The 22,482-nt window shown below is 35.0% G+C and overlaps 1 protein-coding gene across 26 annotated transcripts in view; it reads right to left on the reverse strand.

The window, feature by feature from the left end:
• ptprfb (protein tyrosine phosphatase receptor type Fb) overlaps nt 1–22,482 on the reverse strand; it is a 368,812-nt gene that overhangs the window by 233,686 nt on the left and 112,644 nt on the right. For 7 of the 26 annotated variants that reach the window (XR_012389656.1, XR_012389633.1, XM_073921708.1 and 4 more), the window contains exon 1: nt 15,873–16,207. The exons of 18 other annotated variants lie outside the window; for them this stretch is intronic. The gene's annotated coding sequence lies outside the window, so the exon portion shown is untranslated. 26 annotated transcript variants of the gene reach the window in all.

A 22,482-nucleotide genomic window follows, 5' to 3' on the forward strand; every position in this document is an offset into this window, starting at 1 on the left:
TGGAGCATTCTATTGAGTGTCGCCTCTTGGTGATTCCGAGCTCTTTGACTCCATGTAATAGATAAAATTGATTTATCGGCCAGCTCTACTATAAACTGTAAATATTTGAAATGTAAACAAAACTGGCTCTTGTTTTTTTCTTCTCAGATCTATTAAAATGCAAATCATACATGCAAACTCAAATGTATAAAAAAACAAGGTTTATGCATGCTCCAAGTCTTGTCCAATTTTGTGCATCTCTTTGCCAATATCTCTGCGCTACATACTGGTTCGGCATGTATGCTTACTCACTTTTTAGTCTGTTTTAATGTTGTAAACATATATATATATATATATATATATATATATATATATATATATATATATATATATATATATCATGTAAGTAGTTTTTTCCTTTCAGAAAGGCAAATGAAAAAGCATGGGGAATGGTAACCTTAACCAAACTCACCCGAACCAGCTATCTAAGGTCTTTCTGATTCTAGAAATTTCTATCCATGTTTTTTAAGGTGGGTGGAACTAAAGTCTGCCATACACTGGCCTTCCAGACCAAGTATAGTTTTACACTGATTGAATTAACCTAACCCTAGATTTTATTATTTTTTATTTTTTTAGAATAAATAGTGTTCACTAAACTAACCTTTGATATTTTACCCAGTGTCACTGCTTGATAATCTCCAATGCTGATTAAACACACCACAGACAGTGACTTCATTTTTAAGGCTTTTTACAATCCTCCAGTGAGCAGTGTGGACTCAGCAATGCATTTTTTTCATCAGAAAAATATCAAGGAATGATTCTGCTTTATTTTTCACCTTGACGACCTCAGTGCTGTCGGAAAAGAGATGACTGTATGGTTGACAGCCGACATCTGACAACATCCTTCCTATTTTCAGTTTGAGAAGCTGTGAATCTTGAGGGTAAAGACTATTTCACATTGCAGCCATTACTTGGCAAAAATAGAAATCCTTCCATCTGCTTGGCCGCGACATGTCGACACTGTAATGTGTCGCATGAAATAGATTGTCCGGAACCTGACATAAAATCCATCTTGTTTGGGTCATCCATCTACTCCTTCGCTATCTATCTCCCACCTCTTCCACACTGTCTAGACCTCCTTTTCCCACTTGGTGCTCTTCGATTTTCACCCTTCTGCTCTCACTGCTTCATTCACCCACCCCCGCACCCCCCGCCGTGGCTGCGGGGTGGATGTACCTGCAGTAAAAACAGTTCTCAGACTATCAATTACCTCTTCAACAGACACGCGATGTTGGCGCCGTCTCAAACAGGTTTTGCAGCTCTGCCAACAGAACATGCACAGACTCATGCTGAAGCAAACAGAGTTCATCAGCAACACCCACATTTACTTATGAACACCAGGTTATACGCACCACTGCGCTACGTACACACTAAGGTTATTATAATTTTGCATTTTTAGATTCATTTTTATTTCGATTCTTAAAATTTGCTGTACAATTCAGTTTCATTTTAGTCTGTTTTAATAATCGTTTTGTTAGTTTTAGTTTTACTCTATTTAGTTTCAATGTTAGTAGTTGTAGTTTAACAGAGTTAACAGCACATCAAGTGTTGACCTCTTTGTAATTTAATTGGTGACCACTTAGCAATTCAAATAAAAAAATTGTTTGGACAGAGATTGTATCCAAGACCATACAATGCAACATAAACAAAAATGAGTACAAATTTTGAAGAAATCAGACAAACTTCTTCATATTTAACATTATATATTATGTTTTTGTTGTTGTTGTTGTTGTTTTGGCAAATGAAGAAATGTTTGTTTGTAAAAGCGCCATCTACAGGTACTTCTCCTAACAGTTGCTGGACATTTTTACGCCACATGATGATTACTTACAGATTCTTACAAAAAAAAATTTTTTGTTTTTTTTATTTATGTTATTATATATTCATGTTTTCCATTTATTGTGAATTTAATTTTTGTTAACGAAATTGTAGTTTTAGTATTTGTTTACTAAAATAACCTTGGTAGGCACATGTATTTTATATAAAAAAGGTTAAGTATGATGCTTCGCAATTAAATACAAACTAAATTCACTACAACATGGTTATGGGAGCTGAAGCAAACACACATCAACTGACACTCTTTGTTATGTTGTGTTTTCTTGGGCAAATAAAGAATTGTTTGTCTGTAAAAGCACCATCTACATGTACTTCTTTCAACAGTTGCCAGACATTTTTACACCACATAATGATTACTTGCAGATTCTTATGAAAAACTTTACATTTATTTGATATATTTTTTATATTTATGTTATTTAATATTTATGTTTTCCATTTATTGTGAATTGAATTTCAGTTAACGACAATGTCATCTTAGTTTTTGTTTACTGAAATAACCTTGGTAGGCACATGTACTATATATAAAGGCAAGGTATGATGCTTCACATACAAATTGAACTCACTAGAATAGGGAAATGTGAGCTGAGGCGAACACAAGCATCACTTGACACCCTTAGTTTTGTTTGGTGTTTGGCAAATAAAGAAATGTTTGTCCATAAAAGCGCCATCTACAGGTACTTCTCATAACAGTTGCAGGTCATTTTTACTCCACATGATTACTTACAGGTTCTTACTAAAAACTTTAATTTATTTTTATATTTATGTTTTTATAAATGTATGTTTTCCAATTAGTGTGAATTTTATTTCAATTAACGAAAATGTAGTCTTAGTTTTGCTTCACAATTAAATAACAATTAAATTCACTAGAATAGGGATATGTGAGCTGAAGCAAACACATGCGTCACCTGACACCCTTTGTTTATGGTGGCCCAAAGGACCTAACGTGGGTTCAAGGAAGAAAGGGCAAGAAAAGTCAGCTCCTGTCAGGTCAGCAAATGGCCGAGATGTCTTTGTGTCACACTGGGGTGATTTTAGTTTGCAGAGACAGGGAGTTGTCCACATCTCCACTGTGGTGTTGACATGGTTTAGTGTCTTGTAGCCCAAAACGTCAATGTTAATTAGAATCTGATTATCCACTTGTGTTTAAGGACACCACATTTCATTAACTGACACAATCCCACCCATCACCATAAAGGACATGTTGTCTTATTGTTGTCTAGTCCAAAATGGAAAGCATTAACAAAAAGGAATGCAATTACAGAAGGCAGAGTTACATGTAAATATGACACCCAATGAAAGATAACCATAAAATAAAAGCAATTACAAAACTGCAAAGGACACACTACAAATATTTAAAATAAGGGGTGTAACAGATCACGATTGATCTGTGTTTCAAAAATATGCCACTAAATAATTGTTCAAAAATGATCCATCTAGCAATAAAGCATGAAGTTTTATGAGTGAATAAGTGAATCATTGATTGAAAATGAGACTAAAAATAATATGGGTTGTGCAAATTATAATGTTAGATTTCTACATTTAGTGTTATCAGCAATAAACAGTGATTTTTTTCACAGCACAGAATATTTTACAGTTTATTTTTATTCTGCTGATTATTTTTTCATTTTATTTTAAATAAAATTATAGGTTGTATGTTCTGTTTGTTGGAACCAAAAGTGTCTTGCAGTACTGTTTTTGTCATAAATTGAAAGCCAATTACATTTGTCTCCTCCCATTTTTGGCCGATCCGGAAAAATACTCTGATCCGTGACTAGAAAACCGTAATGTGATCTGTGAAATTTGGGATTGTCACACTACCAATTAAAATGTAAACAGACATGGCTCTCACTCTTTTCCTGATCTATTAAAAAAGCAATTCATACATGCAGCAAAAATAAAAAAGCTTAAAACATTATCTTAAAATATATAGTCGATAATTAGTTCAGGATATAAAACATTTTTATTGATAACTATAACTTGGTTGGACTGTACTGGCAATTGACTGAATAATAAGTGAAAAAAAAGTCACTAAATAAATAAAAAATTGGTAAAATATAATAAATATATAATAATGTGTTTATTCTATTTATCCAAGACACTAATACTCGTCACTGACTCAAACAGATTTAAAGAAACTAAAAGCTAGCAAATGTCTGATGACCAAAATGCCCAAGTCTAATGCGACCTCTAAATACCAGATTGACCTCAAAAATACTAACGTACTTAAAGCATATCATACTACTTTAAGCGCCAAGTCTAGCTGCCAAACTCGAAGACTTATGCTTTTATTATTGCTTACTCTTTTAATATGACAGTTGCGTTCTTCACGATCCCATCCGAGCAAACAGCTTGCCAGGAAAACGAGCTAAATCGCTTTTATTTACAAGGGCAGGGTCGTCTCCATCAGCGGCAAGATTTACACAGAAACAAACTAAGGATTAGCAATCCCATTAGCAAGCCGACTCCGTCCACTGCTTTTTGAGTGAGGGGTGTTTTAGCCAAGATAAGATTCATGGGGGGGGGCAATGGGCTGAAAACCCAACAATAATGTTCATCGTGAATTGCACTGTGGGACAATCCAGTTATTAATCCTCTCCAGTACATTCATCCAGTGCACACCATCTGTCGGGTATGGCACCTCAGAAACGCTCTACTAAATAATGAAACAATGTCATGTTTGTTTAGAAATGGAGTGTTTGTTAAGGTAAATGCTAAAGCTCTTGTTGTTGGATGTCATCATTTACACACTGAGATCTTGAAATCGAACACACAGACATCTTGCTAACGAAATGAATTCATATATCCAAAACAAGTCATCACGTTCCGGGGTTCTTGCTGTGCAAAGCATTCTGGGGAGGGGAGGAAGATGACTAAAGCAGGGAAAAGAGCCACTCATCTTGAAAACTAATGCTGTTGATACCTAATGACATTGCTGTTGTGCGGCGAGGTTGGGGTGAATTCAATTGTCTAGCAAAGAAAATGAAATGTTCCTTTTGCACAAACAGAGAGTCATATACCCTAAAGCTAACATAAAGCAAATGAACAAACAACTCTGACAGGTATTATCCCTTTGCTATTATTAGTTGTGGCTCCTAAGGTGTGTGTGCTTTCGACCAGTATTGTCTACACCTGTAATAATAGCGCGGGGCTTGAAAGGCTTTGGAAAATTTTGTTCAGCAAACCTCCTAAATGATTTTCCTTAACACAAAGACGAGACTTAATTGTTGAATGTTGACAGCTGGGCTTAAGAAGCATTTTTTTTCTGTCGATCTGATCAATAAAGATGTTATCGGGGTCTAAAACATTGAGTTTTTCCACCTTCAATCACATTCAGAGGTAGTCAGTGAGGACTCTAACCACTGACCTAATGCTTAAACATTACAGGAGGCCAAAGGAGATTGACGCTTCTAAATTCGTAAGTTTGGTTTCAAGGTGTTAAAAGTCCCGTACATCTCTAATTCGATGTTTGATATAATGTCAACTGAAACAAGAACATATACTTCTGTTCAGATGGAGAGTTTAGATGCAAAAACCTCTGAAATCCGTTTGAAAATTCTCTCAAAAATGAGCATTTTTAGCAGACTCCTGTGTGTAGGTTCAGTCATTTTTACGTTTATGGCAAAGAATACACTCTTTTAAAGGTCTTAAAATGAAATAGCTCAACATAAAAATAGAAGTCTGAGAAAAAGGCTCATTTAGGATGGAAACTGCAGACGGCATTTAGAGGTTTTTGCATCTGAACTCTTCATAAATATTTATCTACCTACAAGTATACCTCTGAGTATAACTATGTAGAGCTGAGCGATTTAGCCTAAAATCAAAATCTTGATTAATTGAACATTTTGACTCGATTACGGAATGATTATTTGACTTATTTATTTTATTTTTCGCCCTCATAGTTCACTGACAGGTTTTGTACAGTAAATATGCTCACATATCACAAATGAGAGATTTTTGAATGAAGGGTGAATTACTTGATTTTAAAATAGTTGAAGGAAACAAACTCTATCTACTAAATATGACTATTTATTGAACATTAACGTTGAATAACTGAAAATAAAACATCCGTTACCTAAAACAGTCCGTTTTTTACTTATACTGAAAATAATATTTTCATGTTAATTATAATTTTAATGTAATGTAAAACATGCCATCTCAAGGCTTCCCATCATCGTCAATGTAGTGCAAAGTAACCCAGCAGGCAAACATCATCATATGAGGTTGATGTAAGATTTACTTTAGGTCATGACGTCAGGTGACCAAAATTCAATGTCAAGTCAGCATCTAAGGACAATGTTTTTTTGAAGTCCAATAACGATGTAAAATTACGTTGACATTTGGTTGATTTTCAGATGTGTTGAAAAGTGACCAAAATCCAATAACTAATAGATGGTAAAGTGGTAACATCCACACAACGTCAAGGTGTAACATGATTAGACGTTAATGAGTTGATTTTAGGTTGACTTTACGTTGGACGTTGTACACTGACGTCAGCCTGACATAGGGTTCTGACGTCAACCCATTTTTCATTTCCAAACAAAATCCAACGTCCCCACAACACTAGGGTATGTTGGGGTGCAACATCAATATGACATAATTTTGACATCCTGTGCCAGCAGGGAAGGTTCAAGAATGGGTTCATCGTCCTTCTTGACCAGAGAGCAGATGTGGCTGCAAACAGGGCAAAGAAGTATAAAAACAGAGTGGTGCCACTTGACTCCACACGCGGTAGAAAAAAAATATTTGAAAAAAAACGACCTGGAAATATCTGATCCATTATAAGTTCTGAATGTCAAAATAATTACTTTTCAATCGCTAAGCCCTGTAAATATAAGTATATCAGTCCAATAACCAGAGCAATAACAAGTCATTGCACAACTCTGCGCATTAGACTCATACCTATGATGTCTATAATAGTAATACTTAGTCTGACTGACAATTTTTTCTCTGTGAGAAGACAGCATTCTACATAATTCAAATGGTTCTGATGCATGTTGTGATCTGTGACAACTTGCGTATGTAAGGCACTCTGTGTTCCTTCACTATGGGCTGAAGCAGACCATGTGCTCTGCAGTGGTTTCTATGCCATTAATGCCAAAGCAGACATCATTCACTCCAAAGGAAATCGAACACTGTCTGTATCCCTATCTTGTATATCTTTTGATATACTTCTATTCAAGTAAAAACAAATTGTGTGTGTAATAGATTTAATTTTGTTAAGAAAAATTAAGAAAGTTTTCTGTATGCTGTCTTTGTAGGCATGTGTTCAATGTATTTTCCTCCTCAGGCCTGATCGTAGAGAGTTCCAAAACAACTAATAATGAGTTCAGATCAACACAGTTTAGCACGTCACCGTGCAGCAGTGTGCCCTGTCTTTACATTTTTTTCTATATGTTGCTAAGCAATTCAAACAGATGCTGTATTGCAAAAGTGTGTTTACCCTCAATAAAAACAATGTTTATAATACTAAAAGATGTGACATGGTGCTTCACATCTGGTGTGCGATGAGATTTGGACAACCCAGGCTCATTCTGAAATCATACTGCCCTATACATTTATGGAGAGCGCCAAATACCTCCAAGAAGCTACATTTTTTTGCAGTTTTTGATTTCACAAACCCACCAGAGGCTGCTGTGTATGCTTTTTGATATCTCAAATGTCTCTCGCAAGTGCCATTTAAGCCCGCTGTTCTCACGTAAATGCACCAGAGGTCGATGTCGACTACTGGTAAGCGCGAAAAGGAAAGGCGTCATACTGCACCGTATCATTTGTTTTAAAGACGAAATGCAGCCATACTCACTTCTGGCTGCATAATTTGCGATCTCCAGAAATTTATTTAGAGCTACATTTTCAAAATGAGCCAATGTTGGATTTAGACTACCTTTTTCTAATATTTAAAATTGGTTAGGCGAACTCTCAGTTTAAACACGTTTCATGTGAATAAATGACCAATTTTAGCATCAACAATAGTGTCTTACAAGGTACAGGACATATCTAATACTAGAAACCATTTGATTGGTTAGAATCAAACAAACGTCAATACTATACCTTGAAAAATACTGATAATAAATACTATTTTCTATACTGCGAGGGAACAACACTAGTAAATATACATAAAACCCAGTTCCAATTTAATTTTTCATGTTTTAATCTGGCATTACGAATAATTCCAAAATCTTAAATTTAGAAATTTGACATGGCAGTGTTCAGATGTCCAATCAAATCTCTCGTTTTAAGAATGGAGTCACATAAAGACCCGCAAATATCACTCAGTAACCGTTATTACAAACATTTGGAGTCCGCCAAATGGGGGCTGTTTCAATCAGCACATCCATAACAAGATGATTTAGGAGAGAAATGAGTTCCTGTGTATGCAGGGTAATGTCCTCTTTAATAAAGAGGATTTGTGCGGTTATTTCAGATCCATCTCTTGTGACATTAAACGTGTCATAAAATTTAATTTGTACCCTTAATAGCGGATTTGACTTTTGCTGTTTGGATGAATATTAGCAGGCATAAAATACGGATATCTGTAAGCTGAGCACTCAAAAGTTATAGGCGCATGTTTGTGAATGCTAATTACCCGCCGTGAAATGAGTCGGACAATAGAGGTAATCACACCCTATTCAATGAAGTGCCGATGACAAACAGAGGAGCTTTTGCTCAAACAAAAGACACAATCTTTAAACAAAACATTCTTCAAAGATCAATACCGACTTGTATTGCTCTTCAACGAAGAGTGTGAGGCTACTCAACCAACTATTGGGTCAGTGGCCCCGTTTACACTAATGCGTTTTAGTTTGAAAACGCATAAGTTTTGCTACGGTTACGCCAACCGTCCACACTACGCCGGAGTTCTCGAGCGCCGAAAACGGATCGTTTCGAAAACGCTGGAGAGGCCGTTTTCATTCTAAAACGCTGCTGCTCCGTCTCAGTGTGGATGATGGAAAACGGAGAAATCTGAAAACGGAGGCGGGGCTGCAGACGTTCGCCTCTCTGATTGGGGCTTTTTCTGAATATTAAGTAGCCTAACACGCACAGTTCAGTCCTGCATCTTCTCCGTGTAAGTTCAGACTTCGCAAGTTTGATCAAGGCTGCATCTCTTCTTCTCAGTTTGATATGGAAAACAGACTATACCGAGGACACGGGTAAATCTTCAAAGGGAACAGTGTACTTTATAACTTCATTCACATCACCCTGGCTTCGTTGTTTCACTTTCTCAACAATAAAATGTAAACATGATATAAGGAACTGCCTATTTTCATTTTAATATTAGCAACTTAGACAGCAGAAATGTTGAGGCGTCGTGCTGCATAAGATGAGTGTCATCTTCACTGTGTGGATATTTATAACAAAACGGAGTTGATAACAACTGCCTCCTTTCAATTTCAGTGAAAATACGAAACACACCCTCTCTTTTGCTGAGTATCAGCTTTAAGAATTGATAATGGCCATTTAAAAAGTATAACATACAATAAGTTTATACATTATAGGAAATAAAGGCAAGCGATCAGTCAATATACAGAATAGGCTACGTGGTTACATTAATCATTAACTTATCTTTGCGCTCAGCCAAAACACGTTACCTGAGAACAAGTAATAGATTCCAATGCCCAAAGTCAGGGAATATGTCGTTAGATAAAGACAACAAGATGAATGAAATATCCCGTTTAATAAATATAGTGAGATTAGATCCAGCGGGAGATGCTTGATGAGAAGTCCGACTAGCACAGCTCTCATCTGGGTAGATGGGCGCAGCGCTTGCCCGAGAGCGTCTGTGTGGTCACGTGATGTGCGTTTTCAGCGTTTTGGTGTGGACGGAGAGCAGTTCAGAAACGCTGGGTAAAACGCGAGTGTGGACGCGGATCGTTTTCATTCTAAAACGCCGTTTTAAAACTAAAACGTACTAGTGTAAACGGGGCCAGTGTTACTGCAGCTGATGTTTTTCACAACCAAACACACACACACATCACTCCAGGCCTGTCCCGACACATCACTCGAGCAAAACTGCACCCTCTCACACGCTGGCTGCCAGGAACATTGACCAATAATGTACGACAGGGCTCAATAATAAAGACGACCTGCTGGAACAAGGCCAGAGAGACAGATTCAGGCTAGTTGACAGTAAAGTCACTGGCTCTCTCAGGGTTTATTTTACATTTGCTGATCGTTTGCATTTTAATGCCTAATTAATTACAAAATTAAACATATAAACTAAAGTTTAACAGACTAATTTGAAAGCACATTCATTAGGGCTGCATAATATTTGACTATGATGGAAACACTTTAACCTGACAGATTCCATTTAAAAGCTCATTGGATTTTGTTGTAAGAGATCATGTGATGATCAAAATGTGTGAATGGACAAACCAGCAAGCTGACCACATTGTAAAGCATCTAAAATGTTGTTTTGATCACTCTAAAACACCTTAAACATTAGTGTCATTATATTATTAATTACCTCCAGAACATGTTAAGAGCAGCTGTGCTTCTGATCTCAAGCCTTCAAATGCCACCATGCGTTCAGCGATTGTCGGCATCGTCTACTAATGCGCAAGTCATATATTATATAAGAAAAAGATTCACTCAGCTTCTCCTGCCTCGATAAATTTTATTTTTACAGTTGATATTTGGCGCCAGTTAATCAGGAAGTGACTCACTGAAGGGAAACGCTGCTTTATTCGCATGTTTTTTATGCAATATTCCAGTGTTGCTCATACTGTAAATGTAATTTGCATCTTTAGATGGAAACATAGCTATAGACATTTTAAGGTTTTGACAATGAATAATAGATAATAAATATATCATTTGAAGCCTTTGAGCCTACTTTCATTTCATGTTTAATACAAAATTATCATCCAAAAGCAGACTTTACATCCGTTTTTCTAGTGATGAAAATGTGGTTTAATAAATCTTTGTACTTTCGAACCAATTGAATACAAGATTCATATTCGTTTATGATTTCTTTGTGCTAATTATTACAAATGTACTATTGGAACAAATAAAAATGACTGACGTAACACGATTGAAGTGTTCAATAGAAAATATCTAATAAAAAATATTTGGTCACACTTTAAAATAAAGGTCCATTAGTTAATGTATGTATTAACATGAACAATCAATTAGTAATACATTTATTACAGTATATATTAATCTTTATTAATGTTAGTTAATGTAATTTAAGTTAGCTATCATTAGTTCATCTAAGCACATTTTAACCCACAGTGCATTAGCTAATGTTAACAAGCACAACTTTGGATTTTAATAATTCATTCATTGATTAGTTTTCTTATTGGGTTAGTCCATTTATTAATCAGGGGTAGCCACAGCAGAATGAACCACCGACTTATTTTAATTTATTTAAATGGTTTTAAAATAGTAACCAATAAACCTTTTATTTATTTTGGTTTCTATAATACGATATTGATTTGATTTTATAATTATGCTGTCCTAAGTTAAATACATAAATGTTAAGTGCAATCAAAATGATACAAGTTAATTAGGAGAATGATCATGTTGCCTTAGTTCATTTTATCCCCTGGCTGACACAAAAGTGGACAAGTTTGTAATTTATTCTCCACAAAAAAAGATAATAGCTAATAGTAAGTTTCTAAGCATACTGGAACCAAAAGAGAAAGTTCTAAACATTTCGGGTCGCAGCTCTAGCAATACTAGAAACACGAAATGCAGAAAATAATTATATAGTTACCTGAACTGTTGCTCTATTCCATTTTCTCAAAACAAAGAATCCCTGACCCAACCACAGTTCTTGTTAACAAATTCGTGAGGCAGTCCAAATTAATGAGACATTTGCAGACGACATATCCCCAATACTGCAAGATGTACCCAGTACAAATGACCCACTGATGATTTGCTTTTATGTTTTACTTATAACGTAAATGAGCGATAATATCATTAAATTTAGAGGGGGCTTACAATATTTTCCAAGAGAAAAGGGGGTCTCAGGCAAAAAAAGGTTTGGAACCACTGATATAAGTGAAAACTTGCAATATAAAACCTTATAAAATAAGGTCTCCAGTCAATAATGAAATGATTGGCTAAGTTTTAGATTGTGTACCAAAAGTGTAATAATAAAGTCTGTCTTACATACACAATAGTTGTATACAACCTTGACAAAAAAAGAACAATTGGAAAATAAACAATATAAATATTTAGATATTTTTTTATGCCCATTAAAAATTTTATTTTTGCAACATTTACTATTTATAATAAATATTAAAAACCTGCCACTTATTTGATTCACAGAACAACTAGAAATCCCATCATGTCTGCTACATTTTCTCAAAACCATTACAGGATGTGTGGAAAGCTAAAAAAAGAAAGTCTTACGCGAACAGATAAATGGTAAACCAATTCCTTTAAACGTCTGCCAGATATTACCACACGTGTTTACTAGAACCAGCTAAATGAATTGGAAAATTCCCTGACATTTCAATGTCGTCGTTCATCTGGTAAAACCGGTTTCCATTTGTTTGTTTTAGTTTACAGCCACTACAAGGCTGAATGCATTATTTACACAATTATTATCCTTCATATAATTTATTAATCACCCTTATTAAACCACATTCACTGATACTCAAGCAACAATAACAAAAGCAAGACTTCCGAACTGCTTCAAAATTCCAGTCAGACCAGCAAATGAATTCAGTCTGCTAAAAAAGCAAATAATGTCATTACACACAATCCTCCAACAACACAAACGTGTCGCCACAAGACTTTATTAACAACGATGTTTGTTGTTCGCTGTGATCCCACACTCGGCTGGGTAGAGCAGCTGGCGACACCACTGTGACGGAGTTGTAAAAGAAGAATTTCAGGTCACCGGCCTGTATGTGGGAGGTCAAGAGTGACAGACGATGTGGTCGAGCCCAACTGATAACTTTTATGATGGGCTCCTGTTTTCTAGTTCAGTTTTTTTTTTTTTCAAAAGTAGGCAAGTAGATGCAAAGATCAGAGTGCTTTTGACTTGAGAAACTTTCTTTAAAAAGCTTTTATCAGGTTCTGTTCTCCACCCCCCCATTCCGTTTAAGAGTTGCAAGTCTGCACTGGTGAATGATTAACAAGCGCGCGCAAGACAGAGAGAGAGAGATAGAGAGAGAGAGTGTAATGGTTCAAATTTTGCACAACTTTGAGTGAGAAATCTCTCGGTTCTCTGAGGCGCAGCCCCAGGAGGTCTCAGCTTTTCATGCTAAACAAAGCGAGACAGAAGTGCTATCTTTAAACTCGGTTCCCTTCCCAACTTTCCACCTTTAGAAAACTAAAAGCGTCACTTGGAAGAACCATTTTTGCTTTTTTTTTGAAGATAAAAGTTGAGCAAGGAACCTATTGTGCAACTCTTACTTTACTTGTTGTATTGAGCTACCACACATAGGTGAAAGCGCCAAACGTGCTATCATTTCACAGGGACATGTGTTAGTCTATGCTTTTATAAAATATAAGTAATAATGCAATAAATAAATGTAAGAGTTTTTGTCTTGTTTCTAGTCCAAATATTAAACTAATTCTCAATCAATGACCTTTTTTATGTGTTGTTCAAACACAAATTGATTAATCGATTAAGTTTTTTTTTTCTTCATTTTTTACAAATTTAAGTAGATTGAACATGTAACAATTAAGTTATCCCCTCAAAAACCTCAAGAATTGTGTTGATTAAGCTAACTTTAAATAAGTACTTGGAAAAAGCAGCATCATCCTTTTGGCATAACTTTTAAGCTGAATCAAATTAAAAGTCTATTGTCTTAAATTATGTATAGTCTTAAAACAGCTTACATAACTTATTAAACTAAGTTAATCGTGTTCTAACTTAATTTAAATAATAAATATTATATGGTAAATAAGTTACCATAAATAAAAAAACATGCTGTCATGACTAATTGTTCATATATTCTTTACAGTGTAGAACCAAACAAGACGATATGTTTTGCTTGTAAACGCCTCTTAGTTTTCCAAAATGTAGATATTTGGACTAGAAATTTATTTATTTATTTTATTTTTTATTTTATTTTTTTGCAGTGTATCTCAAGCAGACACAGGCCAATTTTCATATATCTCCAATAGCATCTGGAGTTATGAGATTACACTGTCAAAAATGCTGGGTTCCACAAAATTTCTTAATTTAATTAGATTTTAGATTTAAGCAGCCCCTACAAAAACCTCAAGAATTGTGTTGATTTGGCTCATTTTAACTATGTAGTTTAAAGAACCAGCAATAATCATTTTCTTTTAGCACAAGTTTTTCTTTTTGAGTTTTTCCCTAACTTTTTCTTGAACAAAATAATCTTCCAGTATGGAAAATCAAAATAATCTTACTTCAAAGCCAAAATAAGATGATTATGCTTGCCCCATTGGCAGATTATCACTTAAATTTGACTTACTACTTCTAAACAATTTGTTTTGCTTGTCTAAAAATGCTTCTTGGTTACAAAAATGTAGATTTTTGGACTAGAAAAGCATTTTGCTGCAGTGTATCTCAAGCAGACATGAGCCAATTTTCCTCCATCTTCAATAACATCTGGAAATACGGATTACACTGTAAAAATGCTGGGTTCCACACGATTTCTTAATGTTGTCCAAAAACAAATTGATTAACTTAACTTAATTTTTTTTTTTAAATCCTCAATAATTGTGTAGATTCGGTTGATTTTAACTACATAGATTATAGAAGCAGCAATAATAATTCTTTTAGCACAAATGAGTTTGTCCTTAACTTTTCCTAAAACAAAATAATCTTCCAATGGGGAAATTAAAATAATCTTACTTCAAAGCCAAAATAAGATCATTATGCTTGCCCATTGGCAGATTTTTACTTAATTTTGACTTATTACTTCTGTACTGTAAAAAAAAAGTCCTAGTTGCCTTAAATTTTTAAGCTGCATCAAATTACCTTAAGAGTCCATTGAGCTTATATTATGTTAAACTGACTTAAAACAGCTTGTATAACTTATAAAAGTAAGCAAGAAATGATAAATTAGTTCAAAAAGGTGCAATGAATTAAAGACATACACTGTCATGACTACTTGTTCATACACTGTAAAAAATGCTGGGTTCCACATAATTTCTTCATGTTGTCCTAACACAAATCGATTAAGTTAACTTAATAACTTTTACAAAATTAAGTGGGTTGAATGTAAAACAATGAAGATGTCCCAAAAAAAACTAAAGTATAGTGTTGATTCAACTTATTTTAAATACGTAGTTTAAACAGACAGCAAAAGTCATTTTTTAAATGTATATTTTATCAGTGTGGAAACACAACAATATGTTTTGCTTGTCTAAAAACACTTCTTGGTTTCAAAAATGTAGATATTTGGACTAGAAAAGCATTTTTGCAGTGTATCTCACAGGCCAATTTTCATCCATCTCCAATAACATCTGGAGTTATGAGGGAGACAGCAGTTTCGACATAACGTTACAACTCACAACAAAGCCTATAATTTTCTTCTGTCACCTTTAATCAATGGTGTAGCCTCTCTTGAGCTGCCACAAAAAATAATAAAAATAAAGAGAGAAACCCGACAGGCTAGAAAGCCAAGACAGAGATAAAGACAACTGGAAAAACGGGTTGTTTGGCCTCAGACTTCATGTGGTCTCACAGCGGGGTCTCTCACGTTATATCAGTGGTAGCTAAGGGACACTCGACAGCTTTCTATTCAAAGGCTCCTGAAAAAAGAAGGAGGGCTCTCACCAGACGGGGCAATTTGCCAAAGAGGTAGCCAATAGAACCAAAGTAAAAGCATTGTTTTTGGTTTAGCATGTGACAATAAAAGGACAAAAGAGGATCTGGAAGAAGCTGTAGAAACTCTCCGCAATACTGAAGCAAAGTTGAAGTAAAAGTAAAAGGATTACATGCTAACTTTAGGCAAGTAAATGTAAAAAAACGGCTAGAGAAGAAAGAAGTCAAGTACTTTTCATTTATCCAAGAAAAAAAGAGCATGTCACACAAATCATAGATCACAGAAAGTGTTTGATAAACTTACCCATAACAATATGAAATTAAAAAAAACATCCACTCAAAAATAAATAAATTAAAAAATGAGGAAAGAGTAATCCTTTTGCTTAAATCCCTGATGTTTTCTTCGTCTTCGTCTTAACTGTTATTCCCAAAAGTGACTGCCATCAAATCCCTGTAACATCCAGGTGGGAAGATCCTTGTTATTGGAACAGACCAACCAGAGCTTTTTTATCTCCTTAAAAGTCAATCCAACTGACGCTGAACGAGTCTTTATCCACAGTTTGTAAAAGTCCACTTGTTTGAGTTGATTGTGGAGAGAGTTGATTGCAGTCCTTCCTCAGTGAAGCGTCTTCACACTGTGAGCCTGAGTGGGCGTCATTGTGGGTGGAGCCAGTGTGATGATGTCACACGGAGCAGGGCTTGGAGAGCTCTCCTGATAAATGGACTGGAGGATACTCACCTGTGAGCAAAGGTTGTGCAAACCCTGTACGTGCTTGTCTGTGTGTTCTCTGACTCACTCGGAACCTCGCTCGGAGGTAAATGTTAATGATTAATCATGCTATGAGGAATCGTGATTTGATACAATGTCATGTGGTGGGGATTTGAATATAAAATGGTGTGTCTGGGTTGGATAATGAATGTTTTGTTTTTTTTTGTAAAAAAAAAAAAAAAAAGTATGCATTTTACTGCTTTAAAAAAATTACAAGTAAACAGATCAAAAACAAAGGGTAATGTAATGAAAGAATTATTATACAGCAAATTATTTATACCCCTGGCCAAACTTAAAGTTACTATTATTCAACCAGTAAGTTTTGTTTTGATCGTAAACACAGGCACAGGCTTCCTCCAAAAGATAATAAGACGATGTACAAGAGGCATCATTGTGGAAAAAAAAAAGTTGTCAGCTTTTATTAAGTTGTTTATTTTTATTCATTATTTTAGTTAGAATTTGCCCGGGGTTTGAATAATTTCGGGCTTGACTACATACAAAAGAACAACCAACCAACCAACCAAAAGATCATTCATTCATTTTCTTGTCGGCTTAGTCCCTTTATTAATCCAGGGTCGTCACAGCAGAATGACCCGCCAACTTATCCAGCAAGTTTTTACGCAGCGGATGTCCTTCCAGCCACAACCCATCTCTGGGAAACATCCACACACACACACACACACACATACACTCATACACTATGGACAATTTAGCCTATCCAATTCAACTGTACCGCATGTCTTTGGACTGTGGGGGAAACCGTAGCACCTGTAGGTAACCCACACGTATGGAGAACATGCAAACTCTCCGAGGATTGAACCAGCAATCTTCTTGCTGTGAGGCGACAGCACTACCTACTGCGCCACTGCCTCACCACCAAAAGATCAATTTAAAAATGTTTAAAACCTATTATCTTTTATCTTTATGTACTGGAAGAAAGTAATAAGCACAAAAATGTGAATGCATGATTAAACAAACGAAGGAAACAAACAGTGAGAGAAAGAAAACAACAAAGAAGCAGACAAAAAAAAGGTTAAAATCGAATTGAATGAAAAAAAGGTAATGAACTAGAACAAACAAAATATAAGCAAAAACAACTAAAAGAGCAAAAAAAATGTATTATAAATACTGAACAACAAAAGACAAAAACATCCTGACAGTGACCAATCAATAGAGAAAAAGCGAGAGAGTAAATAATAAAACAAAAGAGAGGAGTGAGTGAAAAACGAAAGACAGGAAAACAAAAGAAAGAAAGAAAGAAAGAAAGAAAGAAAGAAAGAAAGAAAGAAAGAAAGAAAGAAAACTGATTAAAACTTAAAAGAAAATAAATTTAAAAATTACCAAAAGGATAAAATAATAAATTAATCAAAAAGGAACTAAAAACTTCAAACATACAAATGAAAAATAAGAAAATAAATCAATAATAGGAAAAAATAAGTCAATAAGAAAGTAAGAACTAAAGAAAGAAAATGAAATGAATTTTAAAAAAGCCACTAAACACTTCAACATCAAACTAAAAATAAAAAAAATCAATAATTAAAATAAATAAGAAAATAATTAAAACAAATAGAAAGAAAGAAAGAAAGAAAGAAAGAAAGAAAGAAAGAAAGAAAGAAAGAAAGAAAGAAAGAAAGAAAAAGCTGACTAAAACCTCAGACAATTACAAATAAATAAAAGAAAATGTAAAAAAAAACAAAAGGGGAAAAACAAGAAGAAAGAAAATTAAATGAATAAAAAAGTGATCAAAAGCTGCAAACAATGTAATGAAAAATAAAGAAAAAAATTATTAATAATAGGATGTTTTCTAGAGATGGGTTGCAGCTGGAAGGGCATCCGCTGCGTACTACATGTGCTGGATAAGTTGGTGGTTCATTCCGCTATGGCGACCCCTTATTAATAAAGGGACTAAGCCAAAAAGAAAATGAATGAATAAAAAAAAACTTCAAAAAACTTTACACAATCAAATAAAAAATGAAGGAAAAAAAATATGTAGTTGAATAAAAATAAGACAATAATTGAATGGAAATGTAATAAAACAAATAAAAATTGAGCGAAAGAAAGAAAGAAAGAAAGAAAGACAGTAAGAAAATGAAATAAATTTTAAAAAAGCCGCTAAACACTTCAAACATCAAACTAAAAATAAAAAAATCAATAATTGAAAAAATCTGATAATACTGAACAGAAGTGGAATAAAAACAAATTAGAAAATAAATGAAAAAAAAAAAAAATACCAAAAGGAGAAACAAAATTAAATGAATAAAAAAGGGCCTGATAAAAAAACATTATAACAAAAAAGTGCAAACAAGCTAAAATCCTATAACAAATGTTGCTTACACTATTAGAGAAAGGATAAAGCATCAAACCTATTTGTTTGTAGGACAGAAGATTCTTCTAGAGAGGCTACACAGTGATTCCCACACAGATTTCCCTTTAATGTCCTAATCTGACACAGTGATGCTTATTAGATTACAGAGGGGCTCAGCGGAGCAGTGCTAATGCAGTGCTAAAATGCTACATACAAATGATGAAACACATGAGAAACATCCTATACACTCTATTGAATTTACCACATAATGTCTACAAATGACACAGAGGCTGGGCGACGAACAATCATTATCCATCATTATTAAGGCTAGGTGCTAATATTCAAACTCTATATCACGGTCTATTTTTCTTATTCGACATACCGCTTTTCATTTCCCAGATAATTATACAGATGCATAACAATCAATTTGTGCATGTAAATGAAATATGGACTTGACACGACCAATAAAAACATTTCCAACGATCCAACTGCAGCCTGCTCACACATAACCTGCTAGACTCTCTATGCTGTGAATAACTAACCGACAGTTGACCCAAAAACTCAATTTCTGTCAACATTTACCCAGTTACGTAATCACAAACCTGTATGACTTGTTTTCTTCTCAAGATATTTTGAAAAATGTTTTAACTGTTTTGGACTTGTTATGATTTTGTAAGCGCAAAGTAACAACACAACTAACATTTTTCAAAACATCTCCAAAATAAAAGGGATAGTTGACCTACAAATGAAATGTCTGTCATCAAACAAACAAAACCTTGCATTTGCTTTCTGCAATCAGCCATTGCAAAATATTGTCAAAAAAATAACTACATTTAAACTACATGACTACAACCTATCTATTGCTGTAAATATCTTTAAAAAGTGACTTTTCATTTTGGCAAATTCTGAAAAATATAGGCATAATGATTAAGGTATCATTTTTTTATGATATTGTATGGTTAAAAATAGCCACAAAACTAACAACATTTTTCAAAACATCTCCAAAATAATCCAAAGTAGAGCTGCACGATTAATCGAAAAAAGATCGTGATCCCGATTCGACCCCCTAGACGATCTTAATCCAGCATTTTTACAATTCTGCCAATCATATTTTCAAGTTCAGGAGAGAAGAAGTCTTCACGCTGTTTATGTACATTGCTTGGCGACATGGACACCTCCAAATGGTGTTGAAAGTGTCACATACTGTATTTACAAGGTATGATTCACCAAAAAATGTCAATTCTGTCTTCATGTCATGATGTATTTGAGGCCACGAAATCCCACGTGATGTGATCTGACTGTGACCTGTTACCACAACGAGGTCGGGCGCACGCCCTACTTAATGATGCGTCTACTTTAGTGAACAAAACCTGCATAGGCTGTAAATAACAGGTAATAAAGTTATAAATAACATTCAGTTTGTGGCACAGAGTGATCGTTTGGAGTCGCGTAGGAAGTATGAACAGCACTAGGCAGTGAAAATGAAACTGAAAGCACGCACATCATTTATTTCAAAATTCACTTTAATGTGTGATATGAAGAAGAAGTGATCATAAACGAATATTTTCTCAATTCAAATTACTGGCGGCTTGGACCCACAAACAGTATTACAGACGTTACCACTTAACAAGTGGATATATATATATATATTTTTTTTTGTATATGGTAAAAGATGGTACATATTGGCATAGTTGACCCAAAAAAATACATTTTTGGCATCATTTGCTTGCCTCTTACATTTGTTCTGACTCTAAGAGAAACTAAGAGAAGAGTTGACACTAAACAAAAGCGAAATTTGTGTTATTATTCACTTGAGCTTATGTCATTTCAAACCTGCATGACTTGTTTTCTTCAGAGCAAAATAAAGTAAAAGTCTTTGTTTCTGTCATTGTTTACTCACTTATCATTTCAAACCAGCATGACATGCACACACACACGCAGGAAAAAAAAAATTCTGTCAGTCATTGTATTTTTTTTTTAATATCTTCAAAATATGTGTTCCAATGCCTGCAAAACATTAAAACAAACTGTATTCAAAATAATTCAAAACATCTTTAAGACTGCATTGAAACTCATTCCCGAACACACTTCTCTCTTCTGCCTCTTGTCACATGAACAATGTCTGGGGATGAGAAACCAGGACAAGACATTGCTCTGAGAGTTTGAGGCTCCTCAGGAGGAGAGACGTTGTGAACATTAGAGATGCTTTCTAGGGCATAATTACACTTATATCCACAATGGTCCCAACGCTGCAGTGCCCCTAGAGAAAACCCAGCCAAACTGTATCAATGTGGCTTCATCTGCGCTGACGTATGAGGGAAAATCTGTTCCTACTCATCCTCTATGAGCGCTAATATAAACCGGCTAGAGAACAAACCGCAGGGTGACCGAAGAACAGGGTTAAGAATGCATCACCACACCTGTTGCCCTCCTGCCCCACTTTCTCCAGGGTCTTCCAGCCATCGCATGCCAAGATAAAAGAGCGACTGAAATAGCCCGCGGGCAACAGCCTGGCCCTGTGAGCCGTTAATTTCAGTGGACGACCGTTTGAAACAGCTTTAGCTTTTACGATGTAGCGTTAGCGCATGCAGAGAGCCCAGCGCAGCTGTCAATTACTTAATACCAGGCAGCACCCTCCCTGTAATTTAAATCAATTTACAGACACCTTACCCACAATTCCAGAGTTCAAATGAAGTACCAACAACAGAGAAACACAGTTGTGATTTCAAAGCGGACTCACATGAGACACGACTGTGCTGGACAAGGGATCAGCTTTGTGTGTGATAATAGTTCTGACCAACTGACGTACTGAACAATGAAACAAACCACACATTTATGAACTACAGTATAAAAAATATCAGTAAATGAGCATTTTTCTGTATTTTGTGATTCATGTTTCGCTTTTTTCCCATTCATTTGATCTTTTGAATCGCATTATAAGACTTGGATCTTTCTTCCAAACACCTTTTAACCATGAAAAGTTAAAAAAGTGACTTTTACTAACATTTTTAATAATTTACATTGATATACTACATGGTTTCCGCTACATTCATTCTTTTATGGGGAACAGCTTCTCATTTAAAACCTTCAGTTGTTGCTGTTTCTTTAAGCATATTATAATCCGACCAAAACATATTAAAATGTAAGTCAATTATAACAGAGCTTACATTTTTTTGTAATTGTAGTAGTGCTGTACGTTGTTTGTTTAACCCCTTAAGGTTAAAGTTACCGATTGACTTACTGACTGAGAGATGCGTGAGGCCAGCAAACAAGATGTAGCTTTCAGTTAAGATTTTCCTTCAGGATGCATCAATGCCATTCTGTAGGTCTACTGGAGACATTCATGAATATACCTAGCAAATCTAATAAATGTTGGAGACATACTCGCTACATAAATGCACTAAATCGCACTTCAGCAGTGTTTATTTGAGAGCTCACAAGAAAATCTGTGCTTGAGCAGTGTACATTTGAGGGCGTGTAAGAAGTTTTGTGCACGAGTAAATTGGCGTGTAAGCAAAGAGATTCTAATGCACTGATTACTCGAATGCGATCTTGACTTGTAATACTGCGCTCACGCCATTTGTATTTAAAAAAAAACGTAGTTAGTTGGAAGATCTGTGTAAAAGGCCTGCCACCACAGATGGAAAAAACCCTAGAGCAGTGGTTCTCAAACTTTTATCATTAATTACCACCTCAGAAAAAATTGTCCCTCGAATTACCACCATTATGACCAGAATTGGAATACAGTAGCGTAGTAGGCCCAGTAAAGCAGATACAGCTTCGCACAGTTTAAAAACGTGGCAGATTAACTACTATTGTTAAGAACACTTACTTTTATTC

The sequence above is a fragment of the Danio rerio genome, chromosome 2 (genome assembly GCF_049306965.1).
Source record: "Danio rerio strain Tuebingen ecotype United States chromosome 2, GRCz12tu, whole genome shotgun sequence".
Classification (NCBI taxonomy): domain Eukaryota; kingdom Metazoa; phylum Chordata; class Actinopteri; order Cypriniformes; family Danionidae; genus Danio; species Danio rerio.